At 39.7% G+C, this 19,385-nt stretch overlaps 1 long non-coding RNA gene across 2 annotated transcripts; it reads left to right on the top strand.

The window, feature by feature from the left end:
* Positions 1–52: 52 nt before the first annotated feature.
* On the top strand, positions 53–18,123 carry LOC138089865 (uncharacterized). Of its 2 annotated transcripts, none has more exons than XR_011145828.1 (4): positions 53–317; positions 12,597–12,674; positions 17,003–17,064; positions 18,000–18,123. It is a non-coding gene; the product is annotated as an uncharacterized lncRNA (long non-coding RNA). The 2 variants fall into 2 exon arrangements; XR_011145829.1 differs by lacking the exon at positions 53–317 and adding an exon at positions 10,719–10,822.
* The last annotated feature ends 1,262 nt before the right edge of the window (positions 18,124–19,385 follow it).

The raw sequence follows: 19,385 nt of genomic DNA, 5'->3' as shown, positions 1-19,385 counted from the left end.
CGAGTAGGTGTTTTTCTCCCCCCGCCCCCGGGCACGCCGCGAGGGCGGAGGCTGCCGGAGAGCCGGGCCCGCGCTGGGCACGGGGAATCGATGACTCGGCCGGTGGGCACGGCCACCTGGGGTGAGGGGCAGCGGAGCACCGATGTCATGGATGGGCTCGGAGGGCCCGGCGGGGAGGGGGGCGCCAGTGTTCAGGGTCGTTTTTTGGCGGCTAGGCGGGATTGGCCGGAGCCGCGGCGATCGCGCTCGCCTCGCCGACCGCCATTTCACATCCTGCAGAGAAGGCGGGGGCAGCCGCGGAAACGGCCTTTTACAAGGTAAGAAAACCCGCCCGGGGGAGCGGGGCGGGGTAGGGGGAAGGCGAGGCGCAGATCTCGTGCCGCCTCGGCCTCGCGGGAGGCGGGGGTGGCGGACGCAGCCGGCCCTTCTCAGGTAACGCTGCGGCCTCGCGCGTGGCCCAGGGGCGGCGCGAGGGGCGGGGGCGCGCGAGCGCGGGCTTCGGCCTATAAAAGGGCCGCCCCGCCGTTCCCTCCCGAACGTGCTAGACGCCGGGCCCCCTCCTCCGCCGCCGTTCTGCAGTGTCTGCACCCGGCCGCTTAATGAGATTTATTCACGTTCGGCTCTGCTCATCTTTGCCAGGGGTTGGCTGATCCAGTGCACAGGGATTTCCCACCGCAGTGTTTTTCTCCCGCCCCTTTGCTTCCCTCTCGCCGTAGTATATCCTTCCTTGGTTTCCTCCCGGGGCCCGCAGGCTGCGTCCCGGGCGCGCGCCTGGACATGTAAGGACTTGTCAGTTCCTAGTGACCTCCCTCCTCCCCTCCATTCTCCTGCGGAATGTAGGATTAAGAGCCCTTCAGCGAAATTTTCGGCCAAAGAAAAAGGCCCATGAAAGTCACCGCATCAGATGTGGACTCCCGGTGTTACTCATTAATGGTTTGCGTGAGGGTTTACTAGCCTAAGGCCAGAAAGCAAAAGGGAAGGCCCGTTAGACAAAACAACTTCATCCAAAAAGGAGAGGTGCAGTTGTGAAAGCAAGGGGTTAAAAAAAAGGGTAGTAAGCGATGCAACTGAGTTGTCCATAATATTCGAACCATTAGGTTTTTGTCTGACTTGGTCACTAACACTGGGCGTGACCTTGGACAAATTGTTTTTTTTCGGGGCCTCAGTTTGCTCACCTGTGAAACGAGAGTTTTCACTTAAAAATTTGTAAGTTTCTTCCCAGTAAAATTATTTAAGCAGTAGACGGCAGAAACCGTGGTTTCGAGTTTGAAATATGCTACTGAATTAGGACTTCTGACAGTCATTTTCAATCTATCCAAATTAGAGATCGTTCTTTCACACATGTATTTCCAGGTGTATTTTAATGGTTAATAGGTTGCTATATATTTGAAGTGTTGTGAGAGATCCTCATTTGGAGATACTGTGGTTCTCAAAGTAGGAAAACCGGAAAGCTCAAAGGGAGAGCACTGGTAAGCTGTCTATAAATTCCATGACATAAAATGCTAATAAGAATCTGTGCTCCAGGGAATTCGAGACTGATTACCACATCAAATTAGCCTGCGTTTTCAACCTGAGAGCATGATTATAAACATATCTTGCGAGATTTCTACTAATATCCAGAAAATTACCTAGTATTTTAAGAGGCAAAATCTCTTAAGTTGGTTTAAGTTTTAGATGGCAGTGGAAGTGATTTTTAAAAAGGACTACCATACAAAATGCATTTTCTGGAAAAATATCTTGTACAAGCTGAATATCAGATGCACAGTACCAGTGATTCTCACAGTATTCTATGCCACTAGAGTGTTCTTTAAAATTTAGTATTTTGAGAAAAAGATTTAATAGCTTGGCCCTTACTAAATCACATTTTTGAGGGATGGGACCTGGAAATCTGTCTTGTTAGCAACTCCACCCACCGCTGTTGTGGTTCTTCGATAATATAAAATCATGAATGCCTGTATTATATTACAATCTAGTAAACCCATAATATTTATACTATTCCTAACTAGGAAAAGGTAAAAAGTGTTCCTGCCTGGGAAATCCCATTGACAGAAGAGCCTGGTGGGCTACAGTCCATGGGTCATAAGAGTTGAACACAATTTAGTGACTAAACAATTAGCAACCATCAAATTCACAGATTACCTATTTCTAGAAAATGTTTTCTTTCCTCCTACCTCTTAAATCAACATCATTTACTTTAAGAAAAGGCAGTTGCAACCACCATTCCGATCCTTCTAGAACTCCAAGGAAGGAATGTTCACTCTTGAAGAAAAACATTTGCAGCATGAAATTAGGATATTGTGTCCAGTTGCATGTAATTAAATTAATGCTCAGATTGAAAACCTGACAATACTCCCCTGATTAATCACTGTCAAATGTGTTTTATAAATATATTCTTCAGAGGTAAGAAAGAGCTCTGGACTCTTGAGTTAGAGAGTGAAAAACCATCATTTACTAGGTAAATGAGTTTGGAAAGATAACTGTTTTGGGGGATTTCTTTCCTCATCTAAATGGAGAGTAATTCCTGTTTTAACTTTTATGGGATATTGTATGAGATAATATATATAAAAGTATCACAATAATCTTTGACATCCAGAGATTTAACTCATCTGAAAACAGTAAAATCGTTTGGAACTCTTACCTACATACAATATGAGAAATGCCGAAATTGAACTCTATACTCAATAACCTTAAAGCATCTTTTTTAGTTGTTACTGTTAAGTGACTATTTGCCAAATGATTTGAGATATAGTGACAAACGAAGCAGACGTGTTTCCTGCTCTTAGAGGTTTTACAGTCTAGCATCACAGAAATGTATTATCGTCATATCAATGAACATTTGATCATCTCTTCTAGTTCACTGACCTATGCTCATCATGTCATGCCTTTAGTAAAAGCCTGCTCAGCCTTCTATACCAATACTGTTCAATGTCTGTTAGCATCTGCCTCTTAGCAATTTATAATCTAGAACAGAAAGCAATGGATACCATAATTTTTTGGCAGATATTATAAGATGGCTTACTCAACACTTATCCAACCCCCTTCTAGCTTGCTTTTCTGTACTTCAGAAGTTAGAAAATTATAAAATACTGTTTCAACACTGCCTTGCAACTGGAGTACTGGCATGGATGAGTGGTGTGCTGGTAAGTCATTAAGGATGGCTGGAGGAGGGGAAAGACCCTGATTTCTAGTACTGACCAATTTTCATTGTGTGAATACTCCCAGGCTATCAAAGTGGTTTCACTGAATGGAGAGTTAGTTGGAGAAGAAGCTGAGGATTACCAGCTAGCTTCAGCCTTTCACTCCATGCGACCTAGTTTCCAGCAATCAAATGTGCCCATTCAAGACATAGACCTGAAAATGAGCAACAAAATGCCTCAACTGCACTCAGGGCAATGGGATTTTCTGGCAAACACCATGGCAGAGGTGTCTGATTCTTCTGAGTAGCTGGGGAGGAATTCTGGCATCCGTTTTGGGAGTCTTAGGTGCTGTGGCAAGAGGTGCTACGGTGGGTTTCTGCTAGCATAGCAATGTGATGTGGGATGAATGTTCTTCCTGGTGTGGTTTTTTTCTGGATGTTGTTTCTAGCGATGTATTATCCAAGCCTGATTGTCTGGTCCTCTCAGAGATCTATGAGCTAAGTACTATCCTTTAATCCCTTTCTGCTTAAACTAGCTCAGTCACAGTCAGCTACACAGTTTGTTGAGCCCAGAGCAAAATGAAAAATGTAGGACCCCTGTTCACAAAGAAGGAAAAAAGTTGCCATTATATGTACTGAAAATATAAGGCTTTTTCTTTCTTCTGTCATCTCTCCCTCAACTTGTCGTGCTGTTTTTTAAATTTGTGTTTTAATGTCATTCTGAGTATAGAAGAATTAGAATTTTAGATTATTAGGATGAATTTTATCATTTATCTTTAATTGTGCAGTGCCATTTATAGATGCAAATACAAGAGCATTTAACTCATACATGAAATCACCAAAATTACACAGTTCATATTTTGTAGTTTGTACATCCCACAAGGATGTATTTTGTGCTTTTCAGAGCAGTGTAAATACTGCATACAACCAACTCAGCTGTTTTTCTTTCCCTTCTTGATAGGAGCACAGCCTATCAACCTGAGTAAGGAAGGACTGAACTGAAAGGAACTATGGGTTGCCCTACCTTTCCCCTTCCTTCTGTGTCATCATTTTCAGTGAAAATAGTCATACTTCTGTAACACACAAGAAAGGATATGACAGAGTTATTTGGTCATGTGTGTATCTTAGGATGCCAGTGTCTTTTTTCTATACCTGACACAACTTCTGGTTGAAATGGAATGCATTGCCTCTTAGAACTGTCAGTGCCTCCACTAAATCAGTCGCTGATGTAACATGCTTGCCTTGTAGCCACTTTGTAACTCTCTGAGTTCCTGCACTACTTAGGTTCATCATAATCCTTGTGAGGCATTATACTGATGTATGCAAACTGGGTATAAGGAAAAAGACAAACAGGTTGCCTCTTCGACTTGCCTGTATGATCCATTGTACCACTGACTTTTTTAATAAAACAGACATTCAAACATAAAAGTATTAAGATTTTCAGCATGGTAACTGCAGAGCATTAAACCAAGCAGTGGACCCTGTATGACTGCACAGTTTGCATGCCCATGAAGTTGACCCTGAGCTCAGTGTTTCTCAAGGGGGGTTCTCCTGGTATTTTGGATGAAACAATTCTTTATTGTGCAGGATATTTAACATCCCTGACCCCTGGGCACTACATTCCACTGTGATAAAAATGCCCCCATATATTTCTAAATGCCCCCAAAGAGGAGTTACTTCTCTCTACTGAACTCCTGGAGTGGACTCTGATGTCTGCAGCTAGGAACCATGATCATTACAGATCTAGGAAAGGTCATGTGCAATTTTTGCTTTGGATTCTCAAGCAGAGCAAAATACAGAGTTGAGTTAAAAAAAGATTTCAAAATTCTCATACCTGGGAGAGCAGAATTATGGTGATCTTTTTTTTCCATTATCAGAAAAATAATATGAACGACCTTGGTGATGAAGCAAACATTTGGGAATGAAAATTTAAAGGGGACCAGTGAATTTTATGTGTCACTTGCATATAAATGGTAGTTGATCTTTTCTAAGGGAAATTTTTACTCAGTCCTTCATACAGTGTCTGGCTTCTCTGAAACCATGATGGAAAAGAAACTCATTTCCTCCTGGAAGGGATTTAGAAGACCTAAGTAAATATGGCAAATCCTGGAGGCAGTTGCCATTGGACTGCTCGCTCTCAAAAAGAGTTCATGTGGGTTTCCCCCAATTTACTCACAGCAGTCATCTGGGTATAAGATAGGCACATAAATATGTATTGCCTGAATGATTAATAAAATATTTTTTTACTAAAAGAATGGAGTTTTATGTCTCTTCTTTAAAAAAAAAAAACAAACTGAAGGACAGTAAAATTAATCATGGTGAGAGCTGAATTTCTCTCTGTTCTTATCTTTTTAACCAGTTAATCTACTCAGTCACAGGGAGAAACAAAACTTTCAGAAAACAACTTTCAACTCTTCTACTTCCATAAATTAGCAGTAGTAGTTTTAAGGGAGAGACCAATAGCCTATAAATTAAAGAAGATGTTTAGGAAACAAAAAACTTTCAGAATAGAGTAATATTAGAACTGATGCTTGCGCTCTCCAGGACCCTCATCTAAATTACATATCCAGAACTAATATTGGGGCATTTCCAGTGGATTATGCCTAGGCCAGAAGAAACCAAACCCATATAATAAATAAGGTTAGTTTAAGTTCTCAGTTTAAATAATCAAAATAACAAAATCTTACAATCAAGTGTCTGTAGACATATCTCAGGGTAGTTTTCCCTTGCCCCAAAGTCCCCACTGCACAGCTTAAATCACACTGCAGGAGAACTTCCACTAATAATTATTACTGACAGTAAACTCTCCTGGGTTTTGATCCTCAATTTGCATCCCCTTTCCAGGAGCCAGGAGAGCCTATTTACTGTCAGATGTGTAGGTCACAGAACAACACTTGTGTTTCCTTATTTCAGTAAAATATGTTTCTCTAATCTTAAAGATTTGAAATGCATAGGAAAGAAAATATGAAAAACCATAAAATATAGGACATTCAATCCCACCCAAAGGCAGTTATTAACATTTTAGTCCATTTTTTCCATAGAAAATGTTTCAATAAATACTTTACATAATGGAAATAATCTCTTAGGTTCTTCTTTTCACTTTACATTGAAGCAGAAACATTTCCCATGCAAATGAGAATTCTTTGTATACATTATTCTAATGGATGCAGAATACACTGTGTCATGGATGTACAATAGCTTCCATTTTCCTACTCTTGGCCAGTAACAGAATGTTTCAAATTTTGTTATAAATATCACAGTGATTAGCTCCATTTTGGATCCTACTCTTAACTTTGCAGGAATTTACTTTACTGTTTATTATTTCACAAGAGCATCAGTTCTCCATACATGCCATGTTCTTCCTCTCCAAAGAAGAGAGAACTGTATGTGATTTTCTTTCTGCCTGGTTTGTTCTTCCACTCTCCACCTCTTTTCCCTAGTTACTCTTTAAATTTCAGGTCAGGGACTTCCTTGGTGGTCCAGTGGCTAAGACTCTGAGCTCCCAGTCCAGGGGGCCCAGGTTCGATCCTTGGTCAGGGAGCTAGATCCCACATGCTACAACTAAGACCCAGAGCAGCCAAATAAATAAATAAAATTTAAAAAAAAAAATTCAGGTCAAAGTTCACTTATGGAGGGCTTCCCCAACTGTATTTGATTATGTTTCTCTGTTACACACTCTAATTGTACTGTTTTTTTTTCCATAGCACTTACCTCATTGCAATAACCCATTCACTTGTGTATAATTTAATTTTTGTCCCCCCCCTCAACTAGAATACTACAATCATTATCTGGATAAGCAGTGATTATAATGCTGTAATAAACACAGGCCAATTAATGTGATCTCATACGTATCGCTGATAAAATGGGTTAAAGCTTGAGGTTGAAATTAGTCCAAAAATACTAAGGTGCCAGTTATTATGCTAAGAGCTAGGAACATAGAAGTGAAAATGACAGGCATGACTTCAGCTTTCATTCTTATATTCTAGTGTAGGGTTTAGCAAATTTTTCCTATAAAGGGACAGATAAATTTTAGGTTTTTCAGGCCATACGGTCTCTCTCACAAACTATTCAACTTTGCCATAGAAACACAAAAACAATCATGAATCACATATATGAAAGAGTGAATTCCAATAAAACTTTATTTAAAAAACAGGCAGCGGGGCTGGGTTTGATCCATGAGCTGTTCACTGATCCCTGGTCTAGTGGAAAAGACAGCTATTAAACAGATCATTTGAGATGACCAAATACTTCCAAAGAACAGGGTGCCATTCTCACGTGGCAAAGCTGTCCAACTTAGTCTAGAGAGAAGAATAAAGACTTTCTTGAGGAATATGACTCTAAGTTAATATTTAAGGAGGAAGAGGAGTTATCTGGGTAAAAGTAAGGGTAACAATAGGGACCTTCCTGTGTCAGTACATGCTTAAATTTAGAAGCAAGATTTTTCATAGGTAGTAATGACACAAATTTAGCTGTTTTCTCTTGGTCACCTATATTAAGCATGTATTTTATTCCTTCTAAGCATTTTGTATTGTTTTCACTTTTTGTTAACTTGTTGATATCTATAAAGTCCTATGTTAGATGCTGAGGGTGATTCAAAAAATGTAAGACCTAGCTCTGTGCTAAAGTATTATGTAATTGACCAATAAATTGTAAGTTTCTCAACATTTTGACATTTCCTTTTTTTACTTGCACAGTATCACACATATGGTTGGTACTGCAGAAATAGTTTTCCCCTGCTCTCTGCATTGCACCATTTGCTGACAAAATGGTGTCCAGTATAGCCATTTCTGTATGACTTGGACAAAACGTGCTGCTCTCTGAAGCAGACACTATTCTGAAGGCATCAGTAACAGTAATTTCAGCTTGTTGAAGGCAGGGGTTGTTTGTGTAAAGGTCAGCCTGTCAGTAAATAACATGCCAACCTGTTCCTTCAAGATTGTAACAAACCTTTGTATGTGTGTTTTTATATCTTTAAAATAAAAAAAAAACTTTAAAGAATAGTGGGAAACTGTACCCAGTGGTCTCACCAGATGTTTTCAAACCAGAACTAGGGCAGTTGTGTTGTAATTTGTTTTTAAGACATTTACTTCCACAAATTTATGACAGCAGGGAACTGAGAGGTGGTTTGTTTGTTTGTTTGTTTTTTGCCTAAACTAGCAAGTAATTTCATTTTCCATTCGACTTTAGCAGACCTAGCCTTAGGATGAAAATATGGGACTTCCCAGATAATCCATTGAGAACTCCACTCTCCCGGTGCAGGGCCCTGGGTTCGATTCCTGGTTGGGGAACCAGATCCCACATACCACAGCTAAGATCGAAGACCACACATGCTGCAGCTAACACTCGGCACAGCCAAATATTTTTTAAAATGTGAAGCAGAGGTTCTTGCCAAGTTTAAAAAGTACAGCAAAGATTAGTCTTAAGAATGAGGGGAAACATTACTCATTTTTCTTGAGCCGCTGCTTCTGCATTACTATGAGCTGTTCTTAGACTGAAAACACATATAAATAAAGGAGAAAGATACCTTTCTAGAATATCCAGTCCCCTGTGCTAAGGATATCCAGGGTCTTTCAAAATTTATTAATGACCATGACACTTGGCTACATCTTCCTCTTTACCAGCGTTCCTGCCCTCATCCTGAGTAAATTCATCACCCAAAGAGACAGCTTCCTAGCACCAGCCTCAGAGTTCCTTGATGTGATCTTCAGCCTCTCGCTTCTGTTGCCACATTGAGAATCTCGTCATACATCCAACTCCTCTGACTTCAGAAATACAGACTTCACATCTGGCCAGAACTTTCATCCTAACTCGCTGTCTCAGTTACTCCCAGCACAGCAATTCTCAGTTCCCTGACGTCTCATTTCCAGTGCTCTTCCCAGCTCTGCCGCAGCCTCTACCTTCTCGGGTTTCTCTGAGTTGGGAAACTCCATTCCAGAGACTTCACTTCTTTCTCCCTATCAGCCTTCTCCTGCCTTCACGTCTTTTGTCTCCTGCTGCATTCTGTTTTAAGTTATCACTCTTGCCTGGAACTATGTCTCCTTTGCTGTGTTGCCCTGGTATCACGTGGGAAAACACCAGTTTAACTAAGTGTCTGCTCCCAGGTTGCTGAGTGCACCCAGATAGAGAAAAATAACTGCTGTGCATATTGGCAGTTATGTTCAGGCAGTTATGAGCAGTTCAGTCGCTCAGTCATGTCCAACTCTTTGTGATCCCACGCACTGCAGCTCACCAGGCTTCCCTGTCCGTCATCAACTCCCAGAGCTTGTTCAAACTCATGTCCATTGAGTCGGTGATGCCATCCAACCATCTCATCCTCTGTCGTCCCCTTCTCCTCCTGCCTTCAGTCTTTCCCAGCATCAGGGTCTTTTCCAGTGAGTCAGTTCTTTGCATCAGGTTTCCAAAGTATTGGAGTTTGTTTCAGCTTCAGCATCAGTCCTTCCAATGAATATTCAGGACTGATTTCTTTTAGGATTGACTGGTTTGATCTTGCAGTCCAAGGGACTCTCAAGAGTCTTCTCCAGCACCACAATTCAAAAGCATCAGTTCTTCGATGCTCAGCCTTCTTTATGTTTTCAACTCTCACATCCATACATGACTACTGAAAAAACCATAGCTTTGACTAGACAGACTTTTTTCAGTGCAATAAATTCACCTTTGTTGATAATGCTAAATTGTCACTTTGTCAGTAACACTAAATTCAGGACCTCCAATCCTGGCTAGATCATTCTCTATCCATACTGTTGGGAAGAGAAGGTTTTCTTTATAATGTATTAGTCTCTACCCATCTGAACCTCCTGCTTCATAAACCAAGATACAATGTTATAAATTCTTTGTATACCCAAAAGTACTATTAGGCTGAATCATTTCAATTACATTAACCTCTCTCTGATTCTCTAATTTAGCTTTTGTGCTTACTTTCCTGTTTTACTTTATATCAATAGTTTGGGGTCTTGTCTATCCAATAAGGTAAATGTTTAATGTTTTTAAAATTAATATTTGAATAGTCAAAAAGAACAGTCTCAAACATTATGGAATGAAATGACAATGGAAGGGAAATCACTACTACGATACTTACCCTTTTAGAAGCAAATCCAAGAAGTCTCCAGTTGTAACTTGGAACCAGAGGCCTAAGGCTCAGCTCACTTGATTCATTCCATTCTTGCCTTTCCCAGCTTCCCCTTTCCATCATTTCTGATCCCACAAATTTCTGAGAACACACTCCCTTTCCCGCCTGAAGTAGCAGGCAAAGCAGTACTGCATGGATGGGCAACAGCAATGTGTATGTTTGTACATATACTTGTTTATTGAGTGGCAGCATGGTTAAGAATTCACTCTACAACCCAGCTTCCCTAGGTCCCTGCTCTGTCATTTTGGGCAGATTACTTTCTGTACCTCAGTTCTCCCATCCATGATATACAGATGATAATACTAAGTTCCTATCTCACAGAGTGGTTGTGAGGATTGAATTGTTGTTTTAGTTACTAAGTTGTATCTGATTCTTTTGCAACCCCGTAGATGGAGCCCACCAAGCCCCTTTGTCCATGGGATTTTCCAGGCAAGAATACTGGAGTGGGTTGCTCTGCCTTTCTGCGGGGCAATCTTCCTGATCCAGGAATTGAACCTGTGTCTCTTGCATTGGCAGAAGATTGAATTATGTGTTTTAAATGAGTTAATACCTTAGAACTGGTAAGCACCCAGTAACTGTAAGCTATTATTCATAACTTAGGATAAATTATTATTTATTGGGAGGACTGATGCTGAAGCTCCAATACTTTGGCCACCTGATGTGAAGAGCCAACTCACAGGAAAAAACCTTGGTGTTGGGAAAGATGGAGGGCAGGAAGAGAAGGGGGAGACAGAGGATAAGATGTTTGGATGGTATCACTGACTCAATGGACATGTTTGAGCAGACTCAGGGAGATAGTGAAGGACAGAGAAGCCTGGCGTGCTGCAGTCCATGGGGTCACAAAGAGTTGGACACAACTGAACAACTACACAACAACAATATTAATAATAATTATAGCTTCTTTATTACCTGAAATACACTTCATTAAGAAATGATGGAAAGGGGAAGCTGGGAAAGGCAAGAATGAAATGACTCAAGTGAGCTGAGCCTTAGGCCTCTGGCCCGGAGTTGTAACAACTAGAGACTACTTGGATTTGCCTAAAATAGTATTCATTAAGAAGAGAATAATGATGAAAGCTGGGAGCTGTTAAAATTCCATTGATTGAACATAACAAGTAGAGTTTTAAAATTTCAAAGACCCATGAAATGGATTAGTTCTTTGATTCTTAACCCAGTAATATGTATCAGGATCACCCATGAAGTATTGTAAAGTCACACTTACCCAGACTTTCCCGTCTCACATCTACCAAGTCAGAAATGCCAAGTTCTAATGCCTCTTCCTCTAAAGAACCGTTAAGCTAATTCAGGTCTTTAGATTTTATGATGAGGAAATAGAGATTTAGAATAAGTAACTTGCCTAAAACCCCAAAGAGTATGTGGGTGCCAGGTCACCTAGCTCCTTGGTAAGTCATCTTCCTATTCTTTTATGTTGTTTGCCAAATACTGACTTTTAAGGAAATTAATATGGGAGTTTATCCTTGTCTCAGTAATATCAGAAAGAATAATACAGGTTTTAAAAGTATACTTTTTCAGCATTTAATTCAAAACAAAATTTATTTTACAATTCATGCCAAGGACTACTGCATGTTTACAATAGAATTTAAAGTGAATTTTGCTTTGCGTTTCATGTGGACGTTAGTTTTTGCCACAATGCTTGCTGCTAATTAGTATAAGAAAACACTGCGTGTGGCAGAGAGCTGCTCAACTCGACAGCACAGACTGACAGGCAAACGAAACAAATGCTTGATAAGGAAAGGTAGCTGTGAGGCATTAAACTCTTTAGAGCTCTCAATAATAAAATAGGCATTTCTGATAATTAGGATTTTTTTGTTTTATGTTAAAAATTTTTTTAAAAACCTTTGTGAAATATTCTTGGAATTTTCCAGGCTGTGAACAGTCCACGTAGGAAAATCAGTGGGTATTAGGGCCATGTTTTTCAGTGGCTAAGTCGTGTCCGACTCTTTGTGATCCAATGGACAGTAGCACACCAGGCTTCCCTATCTATCATTTACTAGGTACCATTTTCTTATTGTAGCTTTAGTAATTGGTAGAATAAAAAATCTAAAAAATATAGCAAAATTTTTTTCCGAATTTTTGTATTTGATATTGAGTACTATGATATTGTATCTCTTAAAATGTTTTTCTCTATCCATAATATAAAGGAAAAAAAATACATTAGAACTTGTATGTAATCTTGTGCAAAACTATGAAATTAAGGAGACAAGGCAGAAGCAAGAAAATGGAGCTCAAATTAAATCTCTCAAAGCAAATTGATTTATATTTCACTATGTTTGCAATTATAAATTTATTTCCATGTATGTGTTTCTTTGCTAGAAATGATAAATGGCTGCCGGCCCAACTTATGATTCTTAGGCAACTCCATTCTACCAACAAACCACTCATTTTGATTTGGTAAGTGCTATGCATAAGCCCCTAAAGAAGTCTACTATCCCAGATCCCCATCCACTTATTATTAACCTATTATTATTTCTACTTTCCTTTGCCTTACTCCATACCATTTGCTCTACACATTGTCTCAGGTTTGGCCTTTGGATCTTTTTAATTGATGCTTGTGTTTGGCCTCTTGGCATCTCACTACAACCTGATCATCTTTGGTTTTAGACTCAGCTTCTAGTTCCAACCACCAAGACTTATATCCCTTGATTCCACCAGTTCAGGAATTCCTGATGCAGCCACTGGCTGCTTTCTATAATGGATCAGTCCCAAACACTATTTGTGCAACAGATTATGATCACCACTACTATGTGTAAGGCACAGGAGTAGTTTCTGGGAAATACAGAAAATTAAGTAGTAATAGAAAGCTTCTTAATGCTCTTAAAAGCCAGTAAAACAAATAATACAAGCTTATAATGAAGTTTAAGATAGTATGTGTTTAACTCATGAAGTATTTATACAAACAAGACATTAGTTTTAAAAAGTTCCAAATAGAAAGATCCTTAACTCAGTAGTTATCAGGTATGTGGTACAAGAGGGCATGTCCAAAAGAACCTGAAATGTGAGTCATGGATTAAAAAAGGTTAGGAACACTGACTTCCCAGGTGGTGCTAGTGAGTGGTAAAGAACTTGCCTGCAAATACAGGAGGCATAAGAGACCCAAGTTTGATCCCTGGGTTGGAAAGATCCCTTGGAGAAGGGCATGTCAAGCCACTCCAGTATTCTTGCCTAGAGAATCCCATGGACAGAGGAGCCTGGCGGGCTATAGTCCATGGGGTCACAAAGAATCAGACACAACTGAAGCAACTTGGCATGCACACACATACTGACAAATTTTACCTAGACTTTGAAGGTAGGGTAAGGTAGAGTATACACCATGGGACAAACACATTTCAAAAAGTGGAACCAAACCAATAAGAGCAGAAAAGGTTTTATTGAAAAAACATTGTTTGTCTAGACACAGTTGACAGTGTAAGTAACAAGTGGAAGAAAGCCTAGAAAGTTGGTTGAAACCAGATTATGGAAGGGTTTGAATACTGAGAGGTTCATAGTTGGCAAGCATGTTTTGGGGAGTCTGATAGTTTTGAGCAGGAAATGATGATCGGTTTGATTTAGCATTGCTATACAGGAAGGATTTGGTAGCAAGGAGATAGGCAGGCAGAGACTGCAGACGAGGAAGTCGGTCAGGAGGCTAACACATACACTAACCTAAAGTAAGGAGGGCCTGGAGATGATTTCATTAAGTGCCTGTTTTGAGTCCAGTGCTGGTAATACAGTTGAGGGCTAGGTCCTTGTCTTTAGTTTCATGAGATATTGATCTCTTAAAGGCTCCTAGAGGGGTCTCAATGCAGACCTTTGGGACCACTTCTGATCCTTGCTAGGGAATTAGGTCCTTGCTAGTTACTAGGGAATTAGATCCTCATTTTACAATAGAACGTATTCCCTACCTTCTAAAACTACTTTTCCGTTTTATGAGTCTGCTGATGTAAAAGTATCCCAACCACTTGCACATAAAGAGAAGTAATTTATTACTTAAGATAAGACAGGAACACTACACCAGACAAGGCAAAGAAGAAAATGACATGTCTTAAAGAGATAACTGAAGATGATGTAAAAATGAGGAGAATGAACTGGAGGTTAGATTAGGGGCAAGAAAACCAGTTAAGAGGTTGTTGTAGTAATCCACCTGCTTGATTAGGAGGGTCTAAACTAAGACAGAAAAAAAGGAGTCCTTTGCGGCTACTTCCACCATCATCCTTTCTGTTGCTGCCCTGGTACAACTCGGGGTTGGGTAAAGGACTCTCATTTGGAGTGGATCTTGAACAGAGAGACTTAAGGACACAAGAAACACTGTTTACTTCTTCTGACTAGAGGTAGTGCTTCTGCTGTCAAGTCGTCTCTTTCCTTGTTCCTGTCTCATTTGGAACATGGTTTACCAGCCTTCATGTTGATTCTGTGAACTCCCTAATAAATTCTTGTTTTGCTGTAGTTAGCCAAATTGGTTCCTAGGGCTTACAATTAAAAAAACCTCTAATTGACACTGTATGTGACCTTTGAGGCACCTGTGGATAACCAGGTGGAGACTGTTAGTTAGAAATATGAAACTAGAAGAGGGGTTTTCAAAGTGATGTATCAGCATTACCTAAGAACTTGTTAGAAATGTAAATTCTCAGGCCCCACCCCAGACTAACTGAATATGAAACTTGAGGAACAGGGCCCTGGCAGTCTGAATATCAGTAAGCCCTCTGGGTGATTGTAATGCATTGGTTTGAGAACCAATTAAACTACAGTTTAGAAGAGAGTTTGAGGGTGGAGATAAAGGTGTGAGTCAAATCAGTGACAGTTACTTTGGGGGGGAATGAATAAATGCCCAGAAGACTGTAAGAGAAGATAAACCCCTGAAGCCCTGAAGTAGATGAAACAGTCAAAGAAGTTGATAGTAGTGCAGTCCAAGAGCGGGGGATTTTAACGGAGGTGTCAGATGCTATATAGAGGCCAAAGTGATTGGACAGACCATTACGAGGTTTTGGTTTCAATTGAGAGAGAAGTGGTACAGATAACAAAAATAAGTGGTAAGAGAACAAAGGTTAAAAAAAAAAATACAGGATACTTTTTGCAGTAGATTAGGAGTGCAAGAAAGAAAGTTGGGATAGATGTCTTGTCAGTAATGCCTAACACAGTTCGGGAGCCGCGTTAGGCATTACTGACAATGTCTCAAGTTAGTTATTGCTGAATAACAACCATTCTAAAACACAGTGGTTTAAGACAGTAATTGTTACAGTTCAAGTGTCTGAGGGTTGGCTAATCTCTGCTGGGCTTGCTCATACTTCTGAAAGCCTACTGGGGGGTTTCCTCTAGGCTGGGCTCTATTTCACATATCTGTCATCCTCCTGGGACTCTGACTTGCCTAAGCATGTCTTTCTCACGGAGATGGAAGAGGAGTTTTGTTTTCGGCTTTATTGTCTGCAGTATTTTTAAAATTATAGTACAGTTGGTATGCAATATTATGTAAATTATAGGTGAACAATATAGTGATTCACATTTTTAAAGGCTATACTCATTTGTAATTATTCTAACATATTAGCTGTATGCCCTGTGTTGTACAGTGTATCCTTGTAGCTTATTTTATATATCATAGTTTGTATCTCTTAATTCCTGACCCCTATGTTGCCCCTCCCCCCACCCTCCCCCCACTGTTAACCGCTGGTTCTCTGTAAGTCTGCTTTTGTACTATATTCACAGTTTGTTGTGTTCTTTAGATTCCACATATAAGTGATATACAGTATCTTTCTCTGACTTATTTCATTTAACATAAAATCCATCCCTGTTGCTGCAAATGGCAAAATGTCACTCTTTTTTATGAGTGAGTAGTATTCCATCGTACATATGCACCACACCTTCTTTATCCATTCATCTGTTGATGGACACTTAGGTTGCTTCCATGTCTTGGCAATTGTAAATAATGCTGCTGTGAACTTTGGGGTACATGTATCTTTTTGAATTAGTGGTCTTTTTCTTCAATTTTTGTTTTTTTCTTATCTGGAAGATGAGTCTTAAGAGGGCAAGTAGAAATACATAAGGCTTCCTGAGGTCTAGATGCCAAACTGACATGCTGGCCCTTCTGCCTCATTGCGTTGGCCAGGTTATGTGACCAGGCCCAGATTCCAGGGTTGGGAAATAGACTCCACCTCTCTAGAGAAGTTGCAGAGTGGCATGGTAAAGGCATGGGTTCACACAGGTGGGGAAGGATTGGGACCATGAATACCACCGTAGGAATGACAGGAGTATGCTTGAAAGTAGAAATAAAGGAATATGTAGGATGAAGAAGAAGGTGAAGTAAGGAGAAAGATCAATACCATAGGTCAGAGAATTAACCCTTGGAAAAAAGAAAGAATACCTCTGGGAATGGAAAGAGAGGAATTTGGTTGAATTAGATTTACCAAATTAAATTCAAGATGCCCAGTAAAATTTAAACTTCAGGTAAACAATGAACAAGTTTTTAGTATTAAGTATGTTCTATACAATATTTGGCTGGAGAAGGAAATGGCAGAGTACTCCCGTATTCTTGCCTGGGAAAACCCACGGACAGAGGAGCCTGGCAGACTACAGTCCATGGGGCTGCAAAGATCCGGACATGACTGAGGACTGACGGCATGGCATACAATATTTGATAGGCTCTCGGTCTGCTATTTTTATTGGTGTAAATACCACTTAAATATTTATGTAATGCAGTATTTTGGACTCATTTACCCTAAACTGTGTTTCCTTATTTATTTGAAATTCAGATAACTCCTGACAACCTACATTTTGACAACCCTACTTTGGATGAATTTTCAATAAAGCCATGGTAAGATAATCTGCAAAGGGCTAGATAGGTGCATTGGGGATTTAATCCTGGAAGAAGTTGGGAACAGCTGCTATGGACACTGTGCAGTGTCAGTGAAAGGACTGCTGAGCAGTAGTGAGGCCCACTTACCGACCAACAGCAAGACTTTTTCTCAGGTCAGCAGTAAGTCTTTGCTGCTGAGAAGCAGTGGTAGCAACAGAGATCACCAGTGCAGGCAGCCACCTTGGTGTGCCTGTGCAGGAGAGGCCTGGGAGCGGGTTTGGGGCACAGCTGAAATGACTAGGGGTCCAGATTGTTCATAGAAGCAGGTGAAACCAGAAGGTGAATTGGGAGGCAGAAGATGAAAATGGTTCAGAGAAGTGGAAGTTCACAGTGCAGAAACAGAATTTACAGCCCTGGAAGAATAGCTCTGTGATAATGGGGTTAAAAATCCAATTACATGAGGCAGAACTGGAGCTAAATTAAAAGCAGGAGCTCTGGAGACAAGATACCTAGCTTTGCATTCCAGGTGTGTGATCTTGGTCAAACAATTAAATTCCCTATGACTTAGATTTTTTGTGTGTGGTAAAACATGAATAATAATGGTTCTCACCTCATAGGGTTACTGTGAGGATTTACTGTGAGGATTAAGTGAAATAAACTGCACATAGAACAGTATGCCTTGGTGTTTGCTATCTTTTTCTTATTTTACATACCATTTACATGTATCTATAATCAATAAATGTGAATAGAGACTGTTATTTGAAAGACAAGTAGCAAGTATACATTGTGTGTTCTGCCTTCACTAACAAATGCCGTGTCTGGAGAATACACAGTTAACTACCTGTTGAAGTTGGAGCTCACGCAGCCTTTACCACTTAAGTTTACTCTTCTTTACTGTTACTACAAAATAATTATCCTGCTCAAGTCATATCTGTCTCCTCATTTCCCCCTAGGTGACCATGCTTGGGGATTTTCATAGTTTGAGTAATTCCCCTGAGCTCTGCCACCCAGCAAGTTAAAGAGGACAAGATTGCTCCCTGGGGATTGTAGTTCTTGGAAGGTCAGCAGCTTGTTTTCATGAGGTCTGCACCCTGACCTGGCCTACTGTTAGGAGCTGTTGTGTTGGTGGTTTATGCTGTTTTTAGTTGTTTCTTCCATCTTACACAGTTATTTGTATATAAGGATTTTTGAAAAGTAAATGTCTTATGGGACTGTTTTGCTTCTACAAAGAAAAATTAAAACTGTTTCAAAGTAATTGCTTGTGTGTTTTATGTTTCTCTTTTAAAATAAATGAAAGTATTAATTGATGTTGCCTGGAAAGAAAATGAAGACCAGAGAAATGGCTATGCTCTTGGTGTTTTAAAATAAGGTAATATTATTCTCTGTTTGAATGGCGCCTTCTAAGGAATTACCACAGTCTCATACACAATCGACTTAAATGCATTCTTTATCTTTAAAAGGAAGCAGAATAGGATCATTGAATAAATCACACGTGTTCACAGCCTTGTCTGGTGTAATCATATACTACACAAACACATTATTCTCCAGTCAGGAGGGTAAGGGGACATTTGAAGTGGGGCTTGCCCTTGCAGAGACCTTTTTTTGTTTAAAGAATAGTGCAGTGAAAGACCACACAGTAGAAGATAACAGAAAATATCTTCCATGCCTTCCTCCACCTTTATACTTCCTCGTTCTCCTTTGTTCTCTGAGGACATCTGTGGTAATGATTATTCTGTATAACTCATAGGTACATAGAAGGCATATCCTATTTCATTTAATTTTGTCTACTATAATTACTGCTCTCTTTTTACATCATGCTATTGTAGGTTTTTAAAATACTTTGTAAAAGATATGAAAGATGTTATCAGAAATTTATTAGTTGGCTGTGGATATCTAAAGAGTATATGTTTTAACTCTGAATTTAATAAAGTTACATTTTAGGAAGTCTAGTAGACTTTTATCAAGCTACATCTTAAAGAGGTATATATACTGAAAGATGAATTTCATTTTCCTTTTTTTTGCATCAATTTCAATGAATTTTTTTTTTTACTTAAGCATTTAAAAGACTTTCTCAGTTATGAACAACAGTGATAAGACATTTTGGAGGTTTTAAAATAGGTCCATTATTTCAAATGTTTTCAATATTTTGATAGCTGCTTTGCTGTCTATATTATGGAGGAAATTCTGAAGTTTCTACTTCTTTTTAGGGGTTCTTTTATCACCTCCCAATTTTGCCCTAGGTTGATCCCTTGGGGATTTTTGAAATTTATGTTTGAAAGGGTTTTTTTAATGAATGCAGTAATTTTTATTTGAAAGTTTTTCAAACAAATTTTATTTTT

The sequence above is a fragment of the Capricornis sumatraensis genome, chromosome 13 (genome assembly GCF_032405125.1).
Source record: "Capricornis sumatraensis isolate serow.1 chromosome 13, serow.2, whole genome shotgun sequence".
Classification (NCBI taxonomy): domain Eukaryota; kingdom Metazoa; phylum Chordata; class Mammalia; order Artiodactyla; family Bovidae; genus Capricornis; species Capricornis sumatraensis.
Note: the sequence above shows the minus strand (reverse complement) of the source record. Positions and strands in the feature narration are given on the sequence as shown.